Source organism: Dromiciops gliroides, chromosome 1 (assembly GCF_019393635.1).
Source record: "Dromiciops gliroides isolate mDroGli1 chromosome 1, mDroGli1.pri, whole genome shotgun sequence".
Classification (NCBI taxonomy): domain Eukaryota; kingdom Metazoa; phylum Chordata; class Mammalia; order Microbiotheria; family Microbiotheriidae; genus Dromiciops; species Dromiciops gliroides.
In genome coordinates, this window is record NC_057861.1 from 223,453,399 (window position 1) to 223,477,247 (window position 23,849).

The following is a 23,849-nucleotide window of genomic DNA, read 5'->3' on the forward strand; positions in this document are numbered from 1 at the left end:
TCAAACCCAATCTTTATCAGAGTGTTCAGCATGCTCAGCTGTTGCAAGCCCCATGTGGGCTTCAGGGAATGCACAGAGATTACTTTTTCTGATCTGCTCATCAGGGGGTGAAGAAACAGATTTTTTGGTTGGTAACTGAGCTGGAATGGGTCATGAATTTAAGAAGCATTAACAGGCCAGGGTTTTCCTTCTTTCCTGACTGGCGATTCCAAGTGAAGAAGACATACTATAAGGCTCTGGGTAAAGAGAAAGGCTTTAAGTCTTAATCTCCCCACTAGGACCTGTAAATACAAATCTCTGTTCTTTGTCCCTTTGCATTTGTTCTTTCCTGCCCTTAAGGGATATAAGACTAAACTAAAATCTTGTGAGCTTTGAAAGGTCAGAAGAGCTAGCCACTACAAGTCCAGCAGCTAGAGTCCATGTCAGATTTTATGAACAGCTAATCCTTGTGAAGAGTTAAGTCCTAAGTGACCAGGTTGACCTAGCAAAACATTGGATCTATGGTAGAACAGAACAGGCATGAATTACACTATAGGAAATGACAATAGTAACCTAGTATATGATAAACCCAAAGATCCAAGCTCTTGGAACAAAAACTCATTATTTAACAAAAACTGCTGGGAAAACTGGAAAACAGTATGTCAGACCCTAGGTATAGACCAATATCTCACACCATATGCTAAAATAAGGTCAAAATGGGTGTATGATTTATACATAAAGGGTGATACCATAAGCAAATTAAGAGAGCATGGAATAGTTTGTCAGATTTATGGAAAGGAGAAGAATTTAGGACCAAAGAAGATATAGAGAGTATTATAAAATAGATAATTTTGATTACATAAATTTGAAAAGCTTTTGCACAAACAAAACCAATGGAACCAAAATTATAAGGAAAGCAGAAAACTGGGAAAGAATTTTTGCAACAAGTATCTCTGATAAAGGTCTCATTTCTCAAATATAGAGAACGGAATCAAATTTATAAGAATACAAGTCATTCCCCCACTGATAAATGGTCATGGGTATAAACAGGCAGTTTTCAAAGAAATCAAAGTTATCCATAGTCATATAAAAAAATACTCTAAATCACTATCCATCAGAGAAATGCAAATTAAAACAACTCTTGCAGTACCACCTCACACCTATCAGAGTGGCAAATACAACAAAAAAGGAAAATGTTGGATTTAAAGGAGCTGTGGGAAGATTGGGATAGTAATCCACTGCTGGTGGAGTTGTGAACTGATCCAACCATTTTGGGGAGCAATTTGCCCAAAGGGCTATCAAATTGTGCATACCCTTTGATCCAGTAATACCACTGCTAGGTTTATATCCCAAAGACATCCCAAAAAAGAGAAAAATACCTTTTTGTACAAAAATACTTATAGCAGCTCTTTTTGTGGTGGCTAAGAATTAGAAATCAAAGGAATGTTCATCGAGTGGGAAATGACTGAACATGCTGTGGTATATGATTGTAATGGGATATTATTGTGCTATTAGAAAGGACAAGTAGGATGATTTCAGAAAGGCCTGGAAAGATTGATGTGAACTGATCTATAGTGAAGTGAGCAGAAGCAGAAGAACATTGTACACAGTGACAGAAATATTGTTTGATGAAGAACTGTGAATGACTTAACTATTCTCAGCAATACAATGATCCAAGACAATCCCAAAGGACTGATGATGAAGCATCCTATCCACCTCCAAAGAAAGAACTGATGTAGATTGAACACAGACTGAAGTATGCTATTTTTCACTTTATTTCTTTCATTTTTTTTCTTTTATTCATGTTTTCTTGTACAAAATGACTAATGAAGAAATATTTTAAATAATTGCACATATATAACCTGTATCAGATTGCTTATTGCCTCAGGGGAGATGAGGGAAGGGAGAGAAGGAGGGATAAAATTTGGAACTCAAAACTTTAAATAAAAATGTTTGTTATCCAAAAAAATCTATAGCAGCTCTTTTTTGTGGTGGCAAAGAATTGGACATTGAGGGGATGCCCTATAATTGGGGAACATACTGAACAAGTATGATTATGATGAAATACTATTGTGCTTTAATAAATGACAAGAAAGATGGTTCCAGAAAAACCTGGGAAGTCTGATTTAAACTGATGCAAAGTGGTCAGCAGATCCAGAAGAACATTATACACAGTAATAGCAATCTTGTAACAGTGATCAATTGGGAAAGACAGCCACTCTGATCAAGACAAGGATCCAAGACAATCTTAAAAGAACCATAATCAAAAATACTATCTACCTACAGAAAGAGAACAGATGAATTCTGAATGAAGATTGAAGCATGTCTTTTTAAAAAACACTATTTTTTCTTTGTTTTGTGTGCATTGTTTTCTTTTGCAACATGGCTAATATAGAAGCATGTTTTGCACGATTTCACATGGATAATCAATAGCATATTGTTTGCTTTTTCAAGGGGTAGAGGAGGGGCAAGAGGAAGGGAGAGAATTTGGAACTCAAAATATTTTTAAATGAATGTTAGAAAAACTTGTAAATATAATTGGTCAGTGGATAAAGCACTGTCCCTGGATTCAGGAGGACCTGAGTTCAAATCCAACCTCAGACACTTGACACATACTAGCTGTGTGACCCTGGGCAAGTCACTTAACCCTCATTGACCAACCCCCCCCAAAAAATATATATATATAATTGGTCAATTTTAATGATATAGATAAAAATATATTTAAACTTTTTCAAAAGATATCCCTATAGCCCCTCAGGAGTATTCCTAGAATCCTGAGGGGGAAGGGGAAATGTAGTCTTGCTCAGGGAACCAACTCTTCTGTAAAAGGGGGAAACGAGATAAAGATACCTAGAGATTATAAAGGCTTTATTAGGAGAATAATATTTATAGTATATAAGTATTACAGGATTGTTATGATGGAAGTTTCAGAATAAATACCTTCCCCTAAATATATCCCCTAGGACCCTCTCCTTCCCTGAAAACAAACAAACAAAACTCAGTTTCTTTAGCACAGTTGTTAGACAATCCTAAAATTCCAAGGATCTGCCTTGGTTTGCATTGTCCCCCAGTTGGAGTCCCTTATGCTACTCCTTAATACTAGTTATGTCCATATGTAATTATAGGACTGAGGACTGTTGGTTCAGCTGTTTTGCCATTTTCAAAGAGTCATTCAAAACCAAATATTTTACACAAATATAACCCCCTCTAATGGGACTCAAATGTGATAATAAAAGAGCTTATGTGTAGGCTAGTAGGAGAGGATCCTGCTTGTCTATATACTTATTATATAACAAGCAAAAGGGAATAGAGGAAGCCAGGGATTAGGTGGAAATACTTAGAATTTAAATAGGATATAGATACAAACCTGTCACTTTTTCTAACTACGGTCTCTGAGCTGTGATGCTTATATTAATACCTTTTGTCTAACATAAACTAACAAAATAATAGAAGTGGTCCTGAGGGTCATTGTATTGCTTCCAGGTTAAAAGCAAGCAAACTGTTGTAATTTAAGAGCTAGGGAGAGCAGTGAAGCAACTGATGACCAAAGAGAAGGTCATGTCCTGAACCAGCCATATGGGAAGAGATAGGTATGTCTTGGGCGGATCAACTCTGTCCTTTTTTTTTTTTTTTGTGGGGCAATGGGGATTAAGTGACTTGCCCAGGGTCACACAGCTAGTAAGTGTCAAGTGTCTGAGGCCAGATTTGAACTCAGGTAGTCCTGAATCCAGGGCTGGTGCTTTATCCACTGCACCACCTAGCCACCCCTGTCCCTTTTCAAAAGGAAGGAGGTGGTGGAGAGGAAATGATTAATGGCCAGATAACTTTGCCTTCCACAGATACCTGATAGTTACTTTGAAAAAAAAGCAACATTGTTAAAGAATTAAAGGTAACATAGTAATCTATAATCAACTATAAAATAGCGGCATTTCTTTAACCCTTCACAGTCTAAAGCCTTCAGCAAAATTTTAATAACAGGCAAATAGAGGCTGTTTAGAAGTATCCCTTCTTCCTTTATATGGGAACTGAAAACTCCACAACACTTATAGAGAACTTAAGAGGAACTGAGTTCCCCATCCTCCCATTCTTTCTTGGGAATAAGATGACTGGTGTATATCTGCAGTGTTGTGTGGTCTTCTGGAAAGGGTCTGATCTGAGTAATTTAGGTTCAGTATTGGAACAAAATGAGACACTTATTTAAGGCATTCCACAGGTAACAAAATAGAGGTTTACTTAGTCATAGCAGGGGATATTCAACAAGGATAATCATTGGGGGGCAGCTAGATGGTGCAGTGGTTAAAGCAGCGGCCCTGGATTCAGGAGTACCTGAGTTCACATCTGGCCTCAGACACTTGACACTAGCTGTGTGACCCTGGGCAAGTCACTTAACCCCCATTGCCTGAAAAAAACAAAAACAAAAACAAACAAGGATAATCATTGAGGACATCTCATGTGGATTCAACTAAGCAAAGGCTCCCTTGCCTGTATTGTGAACCATCAGCCAAATCTCATAGAACACCCTCCCCCAGGTTCACACTGGTGATTTGTACTCATATGAAGTCAATAGTCTGAGTTGTTAGTTCCCTGAGCCAGACAAATCTGGAGAAATGTCTCAATAATGTTTAAGCAAAAAAATTAGCCAAAACTGCATGGGGGAGGGGTTAATATTCCTACGATATTCTGTGTTATAATAGAGAAGTCCTTGAGGTCTTCCAGAGCACTTTCCACCTCTTGGAAATGATTTGGGGTCTGTTACTGTTTTACTCTGACCTCTAGTATTCAAGAAGCCTGATACAAGTAGCAGTAGAGGCCTGATACAGGTAGCATTAAAGGACAAAGAGAAAAACTGAAACAGAAACACAACCAAAACAAAAGCATGTAAGTTCCCAGGGAGGACCAAGCTAAATGATTCAGTGCATATAGTAGGTGGTACAAAATCTTTGCAGGTCATAGTGGGTCTCTCAATGTGAAAAGGCAACCATTTAGCAGAAGCAATAATAGGAATATCAATGATACTTCCTTCATAATTGTTGATCCTCATGACAGGTCATGGAGAATTACTCCATACTGTCACCCTGGTGAAATCCAAAATCTTTGCCCCATGAAAGGCCTCTGAAGAACTAACTGCCTCACTTCTGAGGAGGCTGCTTAGATATTTTCACCTCTCCCTCATTGCCATAAATCAAGCTCCCTCCCAATAATGCCATCCCTTTGTCTTCTAAGCCCTCCCTGGAGAGGAAGTATACCATAATCATCAGGTATTACACTGGCAGCAACATGGATGGGTAATTAGTTTTACTTTACAGTAATCAATGGGCTGCAATGGGTCAGCCGTTTGTCATTGCTTATGCCAGCACCCACTCTTTCACCACTGGGATGCTACCGCTGGTACTAGAGCCCATGTCTCTGCCTGCTGTTGTTTACTGCTGATGGGGTCTGCATCTCTGCCCGCTGTCCCCCAGCCAGAACCCTTCAGGGCCACTGCCTCTGACTGAAGCCCTCACCACCAGGGTCTGCAACAACCATTACCAAGGCCCAAGCTCTTCTGCTCCATGTTGGAATAGTGTTGTTGTAGGTCCGAGCACTAAAGCCCAGACATTCCAGGACCCTGACTCTGCTCCATGGCAGGGCTGACTTTACTCCTATAAAGATCTATAAAGAAAGTGACTGAGGGTGAGAGGGGGAAGGAGGGTCTGAGCTGCCTTTGCCCTCCTGTATTCAGATTCCTCCTCTAGGCCAATAAATTTGCTCTATTTCCCATATACAAGCTGTGTCCCTTTCTGCTACAATACAAAAAACGTTTCTGGACCATGAGTCCTATGCTTTTCACAGGCCCCTCAGTAGAAGCCCAACAGAGAGAGAATTATAGTTCACAGTTGAGGAGTGAGAGTGGAAACTTTTTAAATTGATGCAACACCCTGCAAGACCTCAGCTAATTAAATGGGGGTGCAATTGGCACATTTGTCCATATCCCTAATTTTATAAATGTCTTTGGGCTCCTGGGAAGAATATAGCATTGTCTTTTAAAGCACTTCCCCACTGGCTAGCACCAAAGAATCAGAACAAAATCCTTGTGGCAAAATTGTGGTTAGTCTCTCAAATTCCAAGTTTAAAAAACAAACAAACCTCAGTTTCCTCAGCACGGTTGTTAGACAATCCTAAAATTCCAGGGATCTGTCTTGGTTTGCATTGTCTCACAGTTGGAATCCCTTATGCTACTCCTTAATGCTAGCTATGTCCATATATAATTATAAGATTGAGGACTGTGGGACAACAAGTCATTCAAAATCATTTACACAGATATAACTTTTTCTAATGTGACTCAAATGAGAGTCAAGTGAGATAATAAAAGAGCTTATTTGCAGGCTAGTAGGAGGTTAATAAATGCTTATTTCGTTCTCCTCTCTTCCCTTAAGGCCGAGAGAGGCCTTTTTGAAAGAGGCCACCCTTGGGTGATAACATTCACAACAAAAAGACATCCATTTCTCTGCAAGGGCTGAGCAGGAGTTCTGAGTTTGTCTTTCTTCATCTCCCCAAATCCAGTCCTTCCAGACTGCTGGTGGAGGTAAATTGGATTCTGAAAAGATCACTTAGGAAAATTTGGAGGCCCAAGCTGGAGGCCCAAGAAAGATGGAGGGCCTAAAATAGTTTACCTCAATTATATTTTCAAGGTATGGTTTTTAAGAACACAGTATGTTCGGGGCAGCTAGGTGGCGCAGTGGATAGAGCATGGCCCTGGAGTCAGGAGTACCTGAGTTCAAATCCAGCCTCAGACACTTAACACTTACTAGCTGTGTGACCCTGGGCAAGTCACTTAACCCCAATTGCCTCACTAAAAAAAAAAAAAAAAAAAGAACACAGTATGTTCTCTTCTTGTTGAGTGCAGGCCAATTTAGTCTAATCTCACAGTTTGGGGCTACCTCAGAGTAAGGAACCACCATTTCTTTAGGCATTTCCAAAAGTTACAGCCAATTCCCTTCTTCTGCACTGCCCAGCCCCATCCTCCTCCCCACTTCAAGAAGCTCATTATTTTCCAAGATAAACTTATTGGTTCAGGCCAATTCCCTGGTAGTTTTAAGTTTGATATTCAAACAAAATGAGACATGCATGAGTCACATGCAAGAGTTAACAAATAGAGATTTACTTAGCCAGAGAAGGAGAAGGATATTCAACAAGAAGAGACAATGAGGACACCTCAAGTTGATTCGGCTGAGCCAAACTCCCATAACCTACCTTATTCGTTGTGATATTCCAGCCAAACTTCCACACCAGTGCCTCCAGGTCTTAGTGATGTTTTTGTACTCGGGTGATGAGAAAGTGAAGTCAATACTCTAAGCCGTTAGTCTGCTGAAACGACCAACTCTGAAGGAATTTCTCAAAATCTAAAACTTTTTTGTTATTCCAAATATTTTAAATAAGAGTTCTCTGACAGGCATTTAAAACACCAGTTTTGTGAGCAAAGACTCCATTGGAGAGAGAAAATACAGAACGCAGGTAGCCACTACCTGAGGAATCTTCTTGATTTGGGGCAGGATCTGAGAGTCCACTGCTTTCTGGTCAGTCTTGCACAAGCTCTGTAATTTCATATTTCTCATTTTCTGTGTCAAAAATCTCTCCTTCTGGGGCAGCTAGATGGCGCAGTGGATGGAGCACTGGCCCTGGATTCAGGAGTACCTGAGTTCAAATCCGGTCTCAGACACTTAACCCTTACTAGCTGTGTGACCCTGGGCAAGTCACTTAACCCCAATTGCCTCACTAAAAATAAAATTAAATTAAATTAAATTTTAAAAATCTTTCCTTCTTGGTGTCTAGGTTTACGGAGCCTCTTCTTCTTGAAGTAAGCATCAGTAAAATGATTTGGAATTTTCACACCTGAAAGGTTAACCCTGGTAGAAGTGGCAATGACAAATTTCTGATGAGTTCTTTGCAGGTGAACACGGTTGACAGTCAGAGATCCAGTCACCAATAGCAAGCCACTAGCCAGCTGCTTCAGGAAAACCACTCGCTTGCCCCTGTGGCGGCCAGTGAGCATGATCAGAACCGTGCCTGGGGTGATGCTAGATCAGAGTCTCCTCATGTGCGGCTGAAGGGCTTTTTGCCGTCACTTAGCAGCTTTCTAGGCACATCCTCAGTAGGATAATACCTAGGCATTTTGCGGATCTTCACCACTCGGTTTCCTCCATTCTTATCCCCACCAACTGGCTCTGAGATGGTAGCAGGCACCTTCTCTTTCTTTTTCCTTTCAACCCAGGTTTTGGCTACAGCGTATTTGCGCTTGCTTGTACATGGCCTGCGGGGAATACATGGCAGACCTTGAGTATCTGCCGATTCCTCTGGCCAGGACCGGGTTGCTGCTGCAATGCTTCCGAGGCTTTTTCACCACCTTCTCGACCACATCTTCCTTTTTGGCCTTCTTTTCCTTTTTGTCCTTTTTTTCTTAAGTTCCTCTTGGGGTTTTTTTGTCCGCCATCTTGAAAGAAGAGAAAGAGGTCAAAACCTTTTAAGATAAAACTAGCCTAACCTGAATGAGAGAAGGGGTTCAGATGTTGCTCCTACCACATGTGGGATGTAGAAAGCTGAACTGAAGAGGAAAAATGATAATGAAAATAATAACATCAGCATCATAATTCGCAAAGACCTAAACATAATGGAAGCAGCAATACAACCATAAGCTAACAATGGAACCAAACACCCAGGTGGGACAAGGCATTTCAAGTAATGGAAGAGCATTATGATGTTATAATTTTCAGATCATTCTTTAGGACATTTGGGGGAGGTATGGTTTGGCCTGTCATTATACTTGATCTAACAGACTCAGAAGTCCCAAGGGCTGGTTTGGGGAAGCATAGGTTTTAACTCATATAAAACTTGGATGAAAGGGTAAAATTTCTTAGCTAACTTCTTTCACTTATCTAAGAGGTAGGAAGGTTGTATCCTTGACCTATTCAATTTTTTAATTAAAAAAATATCCTTTTTATATCACCAATATTTCACAATATGTCCCTCTTCCTATCCCTTCCCAGAAAACAATCAATTATTTTAAAGAGAGAGACAAAGAGACAGAGAGAGAGAAACTAAACAGTTTATCAAAATTAACCATCTAAAAAGCCTGATAGGTGCAGTTTTCCACACACATAGTTTTCCTTCTCATATATCTTTTGAGGCTTAATCTCAGTCATTATAAATTCACAACATTCAGTTTCAGTTATTTGGTTATTATTCTTTCCATTCACATTGCTGTAGTCATTTGTATGTTTTTTTTCCCTGTTTTTACTTCATTTTACATCAAATAATGTCTTCTCATGCTACTCCATGCTCATCTTCTTTGTTTACCCATTCCATTATACTCATATCCTGGCTTGTTTAGCCATCCTCCAATGTGAGTATACTTTGTTTACAATTCTTTGCTACTTTATTTTTTTTATGAGATATTTTATTTTTTCCGTTACATGTAAAGATAGTTCTCAACTTTTGTTTATACATGCTTTACAATTTCAGATTTTTCTTCTTTGCTACTTTAAAAAGTGCTTCTATAAATATGATGGTGTATACGGAACATTCTTTTCCTTCTCTTTTTTTCAGTCACTGACCTCGGGATATATGCCAATGAATGGGTTCCTTTGGGAGGAAAAAATGGATACTTTAGTTACTTTAGTAGGATAACTCCAAATTGTTTTCTAGAATGATTAGATCAAATTACACCACCATCAATAGTGCATCAGTGTGCCTGTCCTTCTACAATCCCTCAAACACTGATAATTCCTATGTTTTGTCTTTACCAATTTGCTAAGCTTTAAGCATACCTAGATCACTTAAGATAGAGGGACCAGCTTTTGGGAGAAGACATTCTGCATTATATTACCATGTGGGTAGTAGTAGACTTTGTTTTTATTATTTAATTTTTAAATTTTTTCAGTTCCAAATTCTCTCTATAACTCTCTTCCTTCCCAACCCCACTGAGAAGACAAGAAAAATAGAACCCATTACAAATATATGTGGTCATGCAAAACAAATGTCCATATTAGCCATTTTTTTTTAATCAAGAAAAGAAAGAAAGAAAAGAAAATATGCTTCAACCTGAACTCTGAGTACATCAGGTTTGGTTTGGTTTTTTCTGGAGGTGGATAGCATGTTTCATAATGAGTCATTGGAACTGTGGTTGGTCATTGCATTACTTAGAGTTACTAAGTCTTTCAAAGTTGATTATCTTTATAATACTGCTGTCACTGGATAAATTGTTCTCCTGATTCTGCTCCCTTCATTCTGTATCAATTCATATGAATTTTCACAGGTTTTTCTAAAACCATCCCTTTCATCATTTCTTTTATTTTCATATATTTTATTATTTTCCAGTTATATTTAGAGATAGTTTTCAACATTTGTTTTTATAAGATTTCTAGTTTCAAATTTTTCCTCCCTCCCTTCCTTCCCTCCCCCTCCTAAGACAGTAAGTAATCTGATATAGGTTATATGTGTACAATCACATTAAACATATTTCTGCATTAGTCATGTTATGAGAGAAGAATCAGAGGAAAAAGGAAAAACCTCAAAACCAACAAAAAAAAACCAATAGAAATAGTATGGTTCTATCTGTATCTAGATTCCACAGTTCTTTTTTTTCTGGATTTGGAGAACATTTTCCATCATGAGTCCTTTGGCACTATCTTGAGCCATTGTATTGCTGAGAAGAATCAAGTCTGTCACACTTGATCAACACATAATGTTGTTGATACTGTGTACAATGTTTTCCTGGTTCTTCTCGTCTCACTCATCATCAGTTCATGCAAGTCCTTCCAGGTTTCTCTGAAATCCACCTGCTCATCGTTTCTTATAGCACAACAGTATTCCAGTACCTTCATATACCACAACTTGTTCAGCCATTCCCTAATTGATGGGCAACCCCTCAATTTCCAATTCCTTGCCACCACAAAAAGAGCATCTATAAATATTTTTGTACATGTGTGTCCTTTTCCCTTTTCCATGATCTCCCTGGGAAAAAGACCTAATAGTGTTATTGCTGGGTCAGAGGATATGCAAAACTTTATAGCCCTTTGGCCATAGTTCCAAACTGCTCTCCAGAATGGTTGGATCAATTCACAGTTCCACCAACAATGCAGTAGTGTTCCAATTTTTCCACAACTTCTCCATCATTTATTATTTTCCTTTTTTGTCATATTAGCCAATCTGATAGGTGTCAGGTGGTACCTCAGAGTTGTTTTAATTTGCATTTCTCTAATCAATAGTGATTTAGAGCATTTTTTCATATGGCAATATATAACTTTGACTTCTTCATCAGAAAACTGTCTTTTCACATCCTTTGACCATTTCTCAATTGGGGAATGACTTGGATTCTTATAAATTTGATTTAGTTCCCTATATATTTTAGAAATGAGGCCTTTATCAGAAGTACTGACTATAAAAATTGTTTCCCAGCTTTCTGTCTCTTCTAATTTTGGATGCATTGTTTCTGTTTGTGTAAAACCTTTTTAATTTAATGTAGACAAAATCATCCATTTTGCATTTCATAATATTCTCTATCTCTTGTTTCATCATAAATTGTTTTCCTTGGGGGCAGCTAGGTGGTGCAGTGGATAAAGCACCAGCCCTGTATTCACAAGGGCCAGAGTTCAAATCCAGCCTCAGATGCTTGACACTTACTAGCTGTGTGACCCTGGGCAAGTCACTTAACCCTCATTGCCCCACCAAAAAAAAAAAATTGTTTTCCTCTCCATAGATCTGAGAGGTAAAATATTCCTTCCTCTCTTAATTTACCTATGACATCACCTTTTATGTCTAAATCATGTGCCCATTTTGATCTTATTTTTGTATAAGGTGTAAGATGTTGGCCTATGCCTAGTTTCTGCCATACTATCTTCCAGTTTTCCCAGCAGTTTTTGGCAAATACTGAGTTCCTATCCCAGAAGCTGGAGTCTTTGGGCTTATCAAATACATTACTAAAGTCATTTACTACTGTGTCTCCTGTGCCTAACCTATTCCATTGATCCGCCACTCTATTTCTTATCCAGTACCAGATAGTTTTGATGACTGCCACTTTATAGTAGAGCTTCAGATTTGGTACAGCTAGCCCACCTTCCTGTGCATTATTTTTTTTAATTCCCTTGATATTCTTGACCTTTTGTTTTTCCAGATGAATTTGTTATTATTTTTCTAGCTCTATAAAATAATTTTAGGTAGTCTGATTAGTATGACATTAAATAGGTAAATTAATTTAGGTAGAATTGTCATTTTTATTATATTATCTCAGCCTATCCATGAGCAATTGATATTTTTCCAGTTATTTAGATCTGATTTGATTTGTGTGAACAGTGTTTTGTAATTGTGTTCATAGAGTTCCTATGTTTGTCTTGGCAAGTAGACTCCCAAGTATTTTATATTGTCTACTATTACTTTAAATGAAATTTTTCTTTCTATCTCTTGCTGCTGGACTTTGTTGGTCATGTATAGAAATGCTTATGATTTATGTGGATTTATTTTATATCCTGCTACTTTGCTAAAGTTGTTAATTGTTTCAAGTAACTTTTTAGTTGATTCTCTAGGATTCTCTAAGTATACCATCATATCATCTGCAAAGAGTGATAGTTTTGTTTCCTCCTTGCCTACTCTAATTCCTTTTTCTTCTCTGATTGCTAAAGCTAACATTTCTAGTACAATATTAAATAATAGAGGTGATCATGTACATCCCTGTTTCACCCCTGGTCTTATTGGGAAGGCCTCTAACTTATCTCCATTACATATAATGCTTGCTGCCCTTCATCATTTCTTATAGTATTCCATTGAATTCACATATCATTATTTGTTCAGTCAGTCCCCAATTGATGACTATCCCCTCAATTTCTAATTCTTTGCTACTACGAGAAACTGCTAATACACACACATACACACACACACACACACACACACACACACACACACACACACAGAGTACACACATGCCCTTTCCCCTTTTCTTTGATCTCTGGGGTATGGACCTAGTAGCAATATATCTGAGGTAAAGGGTATGAATAGTTCCAAACTGCTTTCAGAATGGTGGGACTAATTTACTGCTCCACAAATAATGTTTGTGTACCTGTTTTCTCACATCCCTTCCAGCATTTGTCATTTTGCTTGTCATTTTAGCCAATTTGACAGTATGAGGTCATACCTCAGAGTTGTTACTTTGAATTTCTCTAATTATTAGTTATTTAAAGCATTTTTCCATAGGCTATTAATAGCTTTGATTTCTTCCTCTGAAAACTGCTTAATCATAACCTTTGTCCATTTATCAATTAAGGAATGGCTTTTATTCTCATAAATTTGACTCAGCTCCCTCTAGATTTTAGATAAGTGAGACCTTTATCAGAGAAATTTGCTGCAAAGAGTCATCCCTCCAAGTGTCCTTCTTTTCCTCTAATTTTAGCTGCATTGGTTGTGCTTGTGCAAAAAAATTAATTTTATGTAATCAAAATTATGCATTTTAGTTCCCAGAAACTTCTCTCTTATTTGGTCATGAACTGTTACCCTATCTATAGAATTGAGGGGTTTTTCCCCATGCTCCACTAATTTGCTTGTTGTATCACCCTTTATGTCTAAATCATGTACCCATTTTGTGATTCTCTTGGTATATGATGGGAGATGCTGGTCTCTGCCTAGTTTCTGCCAGACTGCTTTCCAATTTTCCCAAGAGTTTTTGTCAAATAATAGTGAGTTCTTGCCCCAATAGCTGAAATCTTTGGATTTATCAAAAAAAAAACAAAAACAAAACCAGTTGCTATGTAGCAATAGATTTTTCTACTGGCAGCTTTAAAAACTTCTAGACTGGGACACTCTCTTTACTGCAACATCCAGAGAAGGCAAAAGTCATATTCACCCAGAGTATGGTGCCATGAACAGACTAACTAGGAAGCCTACCTTCTCCTTTCCTCTCCTCTCCTCTCCTCTCCTCTTATCATATCCACCCCACGAGAAACAGTCTTGAGACTTTGTTTTGGTCTGTTTAATTAGTCTTTTTTCAGTTCTAGGTGCAAGTAGTAGAATCTACCTGGGCATGGAAACTTATCATAGCAATTTTGGAGGTAGGATCCATGGCTGGATGTTGCTGCCAGCCTAGCAGTGAAGCCTTGAGGAGTCAGGGTACCTGGGATTTGAGCCTAGCCAGGGCTTTGGACTTGGAACATGGGACTATGCTATATAGGAACTGAGCTAAATTGTATGCCTAATCCTTTTCTCCTCCCCAGAATATGAGGTAGTAGATGGGGAATGCGTCCAAAGTGTTAAGGGAATGTTTGTATGTTTATTTTTGCTTTTCCTTTGAAGTAAATATTCCTTCGTAAAAACTAATCTGGGGGCAGCCAGATGGCACAGTGGATAAAGCACTGGCCCTGGATTCAGGAGGACCTGAGTTCAAATCCGGCCTCAGACACTTGAGACTTACTAGCTGTGTGACACTGGGCAAGACACTTAACCTTCATTGCCCCATCCAGCCCCCCCAAAAAAACTTATCTGAATGTTAAGTAATTAAATGGAACTAAGGGTACAGCATACCCTCCTAAAATTTGAGGAACACTGTGGATGGGGGCTAGAACTGATAGTAGATGCCCTCAGTGCCCCTAAATGGTATCAGAAAAACCCCAGGAGATGGGTAAAATTTAACATACCTGGCCTTTAGGTGGTGAGAGTCAGAGTAAGTGCTGTTATACCAGTAAGAATCTCTATAAAGATGACTGTTACAGGGAACATTGTACAAATGGTTTAAATTGTAAGGTGATTTTGTTCCAGCTATCTGGTAGTTAAAATTCCTTACAGAATAACAAGTATTCTGTTTGTAAAGAGAAGAAATTATCTAGCTAAAAAGTCCTTCAAGCCCCTTTGAGTACTATCTCCCATTCATGACCTGAGGGATAAACACAAATGGGAATTTTCAGAGAGCTCTCATCTTGTGTATTAATGACCACTGTAGTGATAGCACTGCTCAGCACTGTTAACATAGAAAATGTTGTCCTTTGCATATGAAAATGATGGTGAAGCATGCCTTCAGACTTGTTTTTCTGACAGTAGCATGACTTTTCCTTAAATATTTGTTGATTTAAAAATAAACACCAAATTATAAGGAAAGATAAAGCTAAGAACATGCTATATAGAATAGTAGTTCTGGTCTCATCATTTCAAAGTAAATTATGGACTCCAAAAAATGAGAAATGTCCAAAAGCAAAGGCACTGACTTTGACTATCACCATTTTTTAAAAATTAACTTTTCAATTGATAACCATATTTTATTATAATTTATTTCCTTTGTAGTACTCTGTATTTTACATGCAATTTCCATACAAATTTATTTTTTTAGTTATAAAAGTATTTTATTATTTTCCAGTTTCATGTAGAGATAGTTTTCAACATTTGTTTTCATAAGATTTCCAGTTTCAAATTTTTCTCCCTTCCTCCCCCCTCCCCAAGACAGCAAGTAATCTGATATGGGTTATATATGTACAATCATATCAAACATATTTCTGCATTAGTCACTATCATCATTTCTTAGAGAAGTATAAAACAGGACAAAACATTTCCCTGGCCAAAAGAAACCAGAAACTGCCTGACCAGTAAATATTGTCTCCTAGACAAAGGAAGAGACATGGCAACTGAAGCCAACAGATGCTTAGAGTACAAGCTCATGTTTCAAAACATCATTGAAGAGGATACTAAGAGGTTACAAGAAATATAACCTCACAAAATAATATGTAGTCTTATGTGGGGGCTATTGGGAAATGAAGTTTTCTCAGCTGGAAGGAGAAACGGAAGGACCCTGAAAGGTAGAAGCCATATAAAAGAAGAGAGACAGGGATTTTGAAGCTGTGAGAAGAGGGACACAAGGTTGCAGATAGACAATCCAGCAGTGTAAGCTTATTGCCAGTGAAGGACAATGTTACTCAAACTGGACTAAAGGATATACTATAATCCCGAGTATCTGGACCCTTCTATGGTTTGTAATGGAATGTATTAATTTGATCATTGACAATGCTATGCTAAGGATTAGTGAAAATCCAGCTGTTCAACAGCTAAAGAAGTGAATCCAGCCTTCCAGACCAGAGTCCAGTTTTCTCCTGATGACATCTTACCACTCCAAGAAGACAAGAGCTCAGAGACTTAAAATGAACAGTTTTGTTTTGTTGTTTTTTCCTTCTGTTATTATATACACCATCTGTAACATGTACTCTCTGCAGAGGCCCTCCCTCTGCAAAGCCAGTGTCAAAGTGTCAGTTCATGAGGGACAGCCCCTCTGGACAAAACTTTCCTCTCTCCCTTTTCTATATTGGCATTAACATATTGTTTGCTAGCATAGGGTATTATATTCTGTTATTTTTGGCTGTTTCATCGGCAAACCCATAAGGGTTTTCTAAAGAAACAAAGGCAGGGAATGTGGTAAAAATTAGAGAAACACTCCCTGAAGGGAGGTGAGGGGGGCTTCCTGAACACTAGGCTGCTTCCAGAACGCTAGGCTTCTTCTGGAACTCAAGCTTGCTCTCGGCTCTCTCTGTCTGGAGACTCCCCTTGCGGTGTCACGTGTTTGTTCTGTCTTGGTGTGGTGTGAGCAACTGTAGACTGTCCGGGGTTGGTGAGTTAATTACAGAAAACCCTAAATTTCTTTGAACTAGCTTAATTGGAAACAGTCTGGGGTTGCATAGGTTAAGTGTAGAGTTAAGAGCATTTATCTGTATTTCTATTTTCCTATTTCCTTATCTTTGATTCTTATTAATTTTACCTTTGTTGTTTAATTAATTCCCAAGTAATAAAATCTGATCCTTTTGTGAACTAAAGCTTAGAGGCTCCTTTCTTATTGGCCTGGGAGAAATATCTAAAAAGGGCAGTTCAGAGCAGAGATAGAACCTAAAAGGTCCCTCATATTTCTGGGACCCCAATATTAAGGCGAGTCACCCAAATAATGCTCCATATTGGCCCTCATAGGTTCATTGATTGCTTAAGGAGTGATCTGCCTGAAAAGAATTTGTGATTTGCTTGAATGTGTCTGCCTTGAGTTGCTTCTGGAATCTATTGAATTTATGTATTCTCTATTTCCTCCCTCCTCCCTCTTCCCCCATTTGCAAAGCTAAGAAGTTGAGGGATATCTTCATCATCTTTTTTCTTGCCTCTCTCTCCTCCCTAGTCAATCTAGGCAAAACTAAAAACCACAAAACAACACTGTCTTTTGTTGTATCCTGTATTGTATATAATACCTTATAAGCCTGATTCCATTTTGTAAAATGAGTTTATGCTTGGCACCTGTAAGCAACATTAAAAATGCTTTGTTTATATCTACCATTGCTCACTACTTGAGATGATATATTTGAGGTGGGGGGGGAATTGTTCTAAGGGATTTTCTATTTCACAGGGTATCTCAATCAATCAATAAATATTTGTTAAATGCCTGCCTATACCAGGCACTGTGCTGAGTACCAGAGATACAAAAAGAGGCAAAAGGCAGTATCAGTCCTCAAAGAGCTCACAACCTAATAGAGAAGACAACATGTAAAGAAATATATACAAACATACTATAAACAGAATAAATGGGCAATAATTAACAGAGGAAAGGCGCTAAAATTAAGGGGCAGCTAAGTGGTAGAGTGGATAGAGTGCTAGGACACATCTTTCTGAGTTAAAATCTGGCCTCAGGCACTTACTAGCTATGTGACCCTGGGAAAGTCACTTCACCCTGTTTTCCTCAGTTTCTTCATCTATAAAATGAGCTGGAGAAGGAAATAGGGAAAACCCCAAAAGGAGTCACAAATGGTCAGACACAACTGAAATAACTAAACAACAACAAAACTAGAATGGGGGGGGGGGGGTGTTAGGAAAGACTTACTGTAAAAGATGGGATTTTAGTTGTGATTTAAAGGAAGCCAGGGAGGTTAGTATTTGAAGTGGAGGAAGAGGAGCACTCTAGGCATGGGGGACAGCCAAAGAAAATGCCCAGAGCAAAGAAGTTGAGTGTCTTGTATGTGAAAGAGCAAACAGACCAATGTCACTGCATCAAAAAGTACATGTTGAGGGAAGACTGGAAAGGTAGGAGGGGAGTAGGTTATGAAGGGCTTTGAATGCCAAACATAACATTATGTATTTGATCCTGGAGGCAATAGGAAGCCACTGGAGTTTATTGAGTAGTAGAGCAAGTGACATGATCAGATCTGTACTTTGGGAAAATAATTTTAGTGACTGAATGGAGGATGCATTAAGGTAGGCAAGCATTGAGGCAAGCAGACCCACCATCAAGCTAAAGCAAAAGGTGGTAAGGGTCTGCACTTGAGTGGTGGCAGTGTCAGAAGAGAGAAGGAGGTCTATTTGAAAGATGTTGTGAAGGTGAAATTGATAGGCCTGGTTAGAGTATGATGGGGAGAGCAGAGGATGACTGCTAGGTTGTGAGCCTGAGAGGATGATACTACCCTCTATAGCAAAAGGGAAGGTAGGGACTGGGGTAGGGGAAAAGGGAAAAGACAATGAGTTTGGTTTTGGACATGTTAAGCTTAAAAAGTCAGAGCCAAGATGGCAGAGGAAAGACATTAAATGCACAGAGCTCCTGACACAACCCCCAAAACAGCAATAAAACAAGCCCTGGAGCTACAAAACCCACAAAAAGATAGCTGAGATTATTTTCCAGATTAAAGGGGGCTGTGCTGGGCTGCAAGCAGAGTCCAACCCCTTGATCACACCAACAGAGACCCCAGACATGCTGCGCAAGAGAAACTGACCCCTGAGCCTCCAAATCAGCTGCAGCACAGGCATCTTCTGGAACTGAGCTTACGGTTGGGTGAGAGGGCTGAACAGCTGGCTGGGAGCAGGGGAGAATAAGGGTGTCTGCGGGACCCAAGGAGGAATTTGGCTATCCCACCCTAGCAGGGAACCAGAAAAAAATCCTGAGCTGCGGGAGGCCCAGGTTGGTGAGGGGCACAGCCTCATTGAAGCTAAGAATCACAGCACACATAGTTCTGCCGGCTGGGTAATTAACAAGTAGGCTTGAGGTTATCTTCAGACCAGAGAACAGGCCAGGTGAGAGAAAAACCTGCCCTTCCTCAAACCAAAACACTTGGGACCCTCTGAAGCTTTCCAGGCTTCCCTCAACATGTACTTTTTGATGCAGTGACACTGGTCTGTTTGCTCTTTCACATACAAGACACTCAACTTCTTTGCTCTGGGCATTTTCTTTGGCTGTCCCCGATGCCTAGAGTGCTCCTCTTCCTCCACTTCAAATACCAACCTCCCTGGCTTCCTTTAAATCACAACTAAAATCCCATCTTTTACAGCAAGTCTTTCCTAACACCGCCCCCCCCCCCGCCCCACTTAATTCTAGTTTTGTTGTTGTTTAGTTATTTCAGTTGTGTCTGACCATTTGTGACTCCTTTTGGGGTTTTCCCCATTTCCTTCTCCAGCTCAGTGTAGGTTGGAAGTAGGGACCCACTGTAAGAGGGAGTTAAAAGTCAAATAAAAGATGGCAAGATGAGCAAGCAAAGAAAGTTGAGAGCTATCAAAAGTTTCTTTAGTGACAAGGAAGATCTAGGTGAACACAAAGAAGAGGATAGCAACTTCAGGGGCCCTATATCCAAAGCTTCCAAGAAAAATATGAATTGGTCTCAGGCCATGGAAACATTCAAAAGGGACTTTAAAGAGAAAGTAGGAGAGATAGAAGGAAGATTTAGAGAGGTGGAGGAAAGAATGGAAAGAGAAATAAGAGTGATGCAGGAAAGTCATGAGAAAAAAGTCAACAGCTTGAAAAGCCAAATGGAAAAGAAGATACAAAAGCTCTCTGAAGAAAATTATTGCCTAAGAATTAGGATTGAACAAATGGAAGCTAGTGACTTTATGAAAAACTAAGACACAGTAAAGCAAATCCAAATGAATTTTAAAAATAGATCCAGGAGAGATAATTTGAAATCACTGGACTACCTGAAAACCATGACCAAAATAAAAGTTTAGACAGTAACTTCCAGGAGATAGTCAGGGAAAATTATCCTGATATTGTAGAAGCAGAAGGTAAAATAGAAATTGAAAGAATCCACCTATCACCTCCCAAAAGAGATCCCAAAAGGAAAACCTCTAGGAATATTATGGCCAAATTCCAGAGCTCCCAAGTCAAGGAGAAAATATTGAAAGCAGCTAGAAAAACAGGAATTCAAATACTGTGGAACAGTAAGATATATAGATATATAGATGGATATATATAGATATAGATATAGATGGATAAAGCAAGATCTAGCAGCTTCTACATTAAAGGACCAGAGGGCATGGAATATGATATTCCAGAGGGCAAAGAAACTGGGACTACAGCCAAGAATCACCTACCCAGCAAAACTGAATATAATCTTTTTTTTTTTTTTTGTGAAGCAATTGGGCTTAAGTGACTTGCCCACGGTCACATAGCTAGTAAGTGTTAAGTGTCTGAGGCTGGATTTGAACTCAGGTCCTCCTGACTCCAGGGTCGGTGCTCTATCCACTGAACCACCTAGCTGCCCCTTTCAGAGGAAAAAATGGGACTTCAATGAAAAAGAAGACTTTCAGGCATTTGTTATGAAAACACCTGAAATGAATAGAAAATTTGACTTTCAAATACAAGACCCTACAGAAGCATAAAAAGGTAAACAGGAAAAAGAAATCATGAGGGATATTCAAAGATTAAACTGTTTACATTTCTACATGGGAAGATAATACTTTGAACTCATAACAACTTTCTCAGTATGAAGGTAGCTGAAAGGAATACACAGAGAACACAGGTCTGAACTGAATATGAAGGGATGATATGTGTAAAGCATTCATTTTTTGTTTATCCTTGTTCTTTGTGGGACAAACAAGGTGGAGTGTCTTATGTCTGGGGCCAGATTTGGGCTCAGGGCCTCCGGGGTCCAGAGCTGGTGCTTTGTCCACTTTACCACCTAGCTAACCCATGATGACATCTTTAAAATGAGGTTGGAGGGTAGGAGGAATGGACATGGGGAGGGGGAAGGGGAGAGGTGGACTGGGGAGAGGTAGTTCATATGAAGGAAACAAGAAAAAAGCTTATGGAGGTGAGGGAAAGAGGGGGAAGGAGTGGGAGAGTGAGTGAACTTTACTATCATCAGAATTGGTTCAAAGAGGGAATAACAGGGGCAGCTAGGTGGTGCAGTAGATGGAGCACTGGCCCTGGATTCAGGAGGACCTGAGTTCAAATTCGGCCTCAAACCCCTGACACTTACTAGCTGTGTGACCATGGACAAGTCACTTAACCCCAATTGCCTCACCAAAAAAAAAAAAAAGATGGAATAACATACATACTCAAGTGGGTATAGTAATGTATTTTTGCCCTGAGGGAAAGTGAAAGGGGAAGGAGATGGGGGGGGGGGCGGGGAGAAGAGGGAAAGGAGGGAAGGGCAGATTGGGGGAGGGAGCAGTAAAAGGCAAAACACTTTCAAGGAAGGTGAAGATGTTCTGCATAACTGCACATGTATGACATATTCAATTGCTTGATTTCATAGGGAAGGTTGAGGAGGGAGGGAGGAAGAAAAATTTAGAACACAGAATTAGCTCAAAGACCTTAATCTCATCAGAGTGGGCTCAAGGAGGGAATAACATTCACACCCAATTGAGAGGAGTAATCTATCTAATCCTACAGGAAAGGAGGGGAAGAGGGATAAGGAGGGAAGGGTGAAAGAAGGGAAGGCAGAGCAGGGGAGGGGAGAGTCAGAAGTAAAACACTTTTGAGGAAGAATAGGGTAAAAGAAGATAGAAAATAGAGTACATATCATGGGAAGGGAATAGGATTGAGAGAAACAGTTATGATGATTGACTATAATGGCAAAATGCATGGTACCTATTTTGCTGGGCTATTGTGAAGAAAATTATTTGTCAAGTTTAAGGTACTATATAAAAGTTGTGATGAACAGGATGCTATCAGAAAAACCTGGAAAGACCCACATGAACTGAAGCAGAGTGAAATGTACTGTATACAAAATAACAACAATAGTGTAAGATGATCTTCTAGGAAGCACGTGGTTATTTTCAGCAAGGCAATGATCCAATATAACCCTGAAGGACTTATGAAAATTGCAATCCATCCACAGAAAAAGAACTGATGGTATCTGAAAACAGATTGAAACACTTTTTTTTTGTCAATTCCTTAATCTGAAGTTTTGTTTTTTCTCTGTTTTCTCTCACAACCTAGCTAATGTGGGGATGTTTTCCATGACTACTCATGTATAACTTATATTGAATTGCTTGAGTTCTTGGGGGTGGGGGGTGGGAAGGGAGGGAGGAAAAGAAGTTGGAACACAAAGTTTTTAAAAATTGATGTCAAAATTTGTTTTTACATATAGTTTGGAAAATAAAATTCTAAACAAAAAAAGAAATATCTGAAAGGCATTTGGAGATGTGAGATTGGAGATAAGCAGAAAGGTTGGGGCAGGATAGATAATTTGAGAATCTTCTGCATAGAGATGGTAATTAAATTCATGGAAGCTGATGAGATCACCAAATGAAGATGTATAGAGGGAGAAAAGAAGAGAATAGGACCCAGGACAAAACCCTATGGAATACCTAAGGTTAAAAGGCATGACCTAGATAAAGGAGGAAAACTAGGAGGGAGTAGTGCCCCAAAAACCTAAAGAGAAGAGAGTATCAAGGAGGCAAGAATGATCAACAGTATAAAAAGTTGTAAAGAGATCTAGGAGAATGAAGATTGAGAAAAGGCATAACTATCTATGCTAGGACCATGAAGTTCTGGGATGAAGTTAAAACACATCCTTGGGAGCTGTCACAGTTTAGTTTTGTGAATAATCATATAACTCTCCCAAGAATAGCTTTAACTCATATCTCACTTGCTGTTTTTCAGTCATATCTAACTTTTTGTGACCACATTTGGGTTTTCCTTGGCAAAGATACTGGAGGAGTTTGCCATTTCCTACTCCAGCTTATTTTACATATGAGGAAACAGGCAAACAAGGGTAAGTGACTTGCCTAGGGTTACACAGCTAGTGAATGTCTAAGGTCAGATTTGAACTCAGTTCTTCCTGACTCTAAACCTGGCACTCTATCCACTGAGCCACTTAGCAGTCTCTCAGAGCTCATTTAAATTTCTACTAAAAGAATGAGCTAATTGGAGCCATTCTGCTTCTATAGGAGCAGGCACTAGTCCAAGAGGAAAAAAAATTCATCTCTTTACTTGAAGGAAATAAAGAAGGGATTAGAAAAGAAAGTTCTATCTTCTTACTGGCCCAGTGGAGGCATGGTTTGTGAGGATTTCAACTGCACCCCTTCTGGTGGGAAGAAAAAATTGAGAATACCAATATCCTCTCAGGGCTAACAAAGAAAAGTGGCTAACGAGAAGAGAGCCCAAAAAGAACTTTGCATTAGATCCAGCTAAAGCAGATTATTTTAGGAACATCTGTAGATGAAACTAGCAAACATATATGAAAACAAACAGATTTTCTGGCATTCCATAGCAATTTGTTCTTATCAACAATGAGGCTACCACCTCAATAGCTTAAGTACTAGTGAAAACATAATAATGGCATTCATATATAATGGCATTGGGTTAAAATATTGTTTGCCTTTTACTCTTTGCTGATGAGGTAATGGTATACTTAGAGAATCCTAGAGAATCAACAAAAAAACTGCTTGAAACAATTTACAACTTTAGCAAAGTTACAGGACATAAAATAAACCCACATAAATCATCAGCATTTCTATACATGACCAACAAAGCTCAGCAGCAAGAGATAGAAAGAGAAATTTCATTTAAAGTAATGGTAGATAGTATAAAATACTTGGGAGTCTACCTGCCAAGACAAACCCAGGAACTCCATGAACACAATTACAAAACAATTTTCACACGAATCAAATCAGATCTAAATAATTGGGAA

General features: G+C 39.0%; 1 pseudogene; it reads right to left on the reverse strand.

The window, feature by feature from the left end:
• The window catches only part of LOC122747566, a 30,075-nt pseudogene continuing 6,226 nt past the window's right edge, over positions 1-23,849 (reverse strand).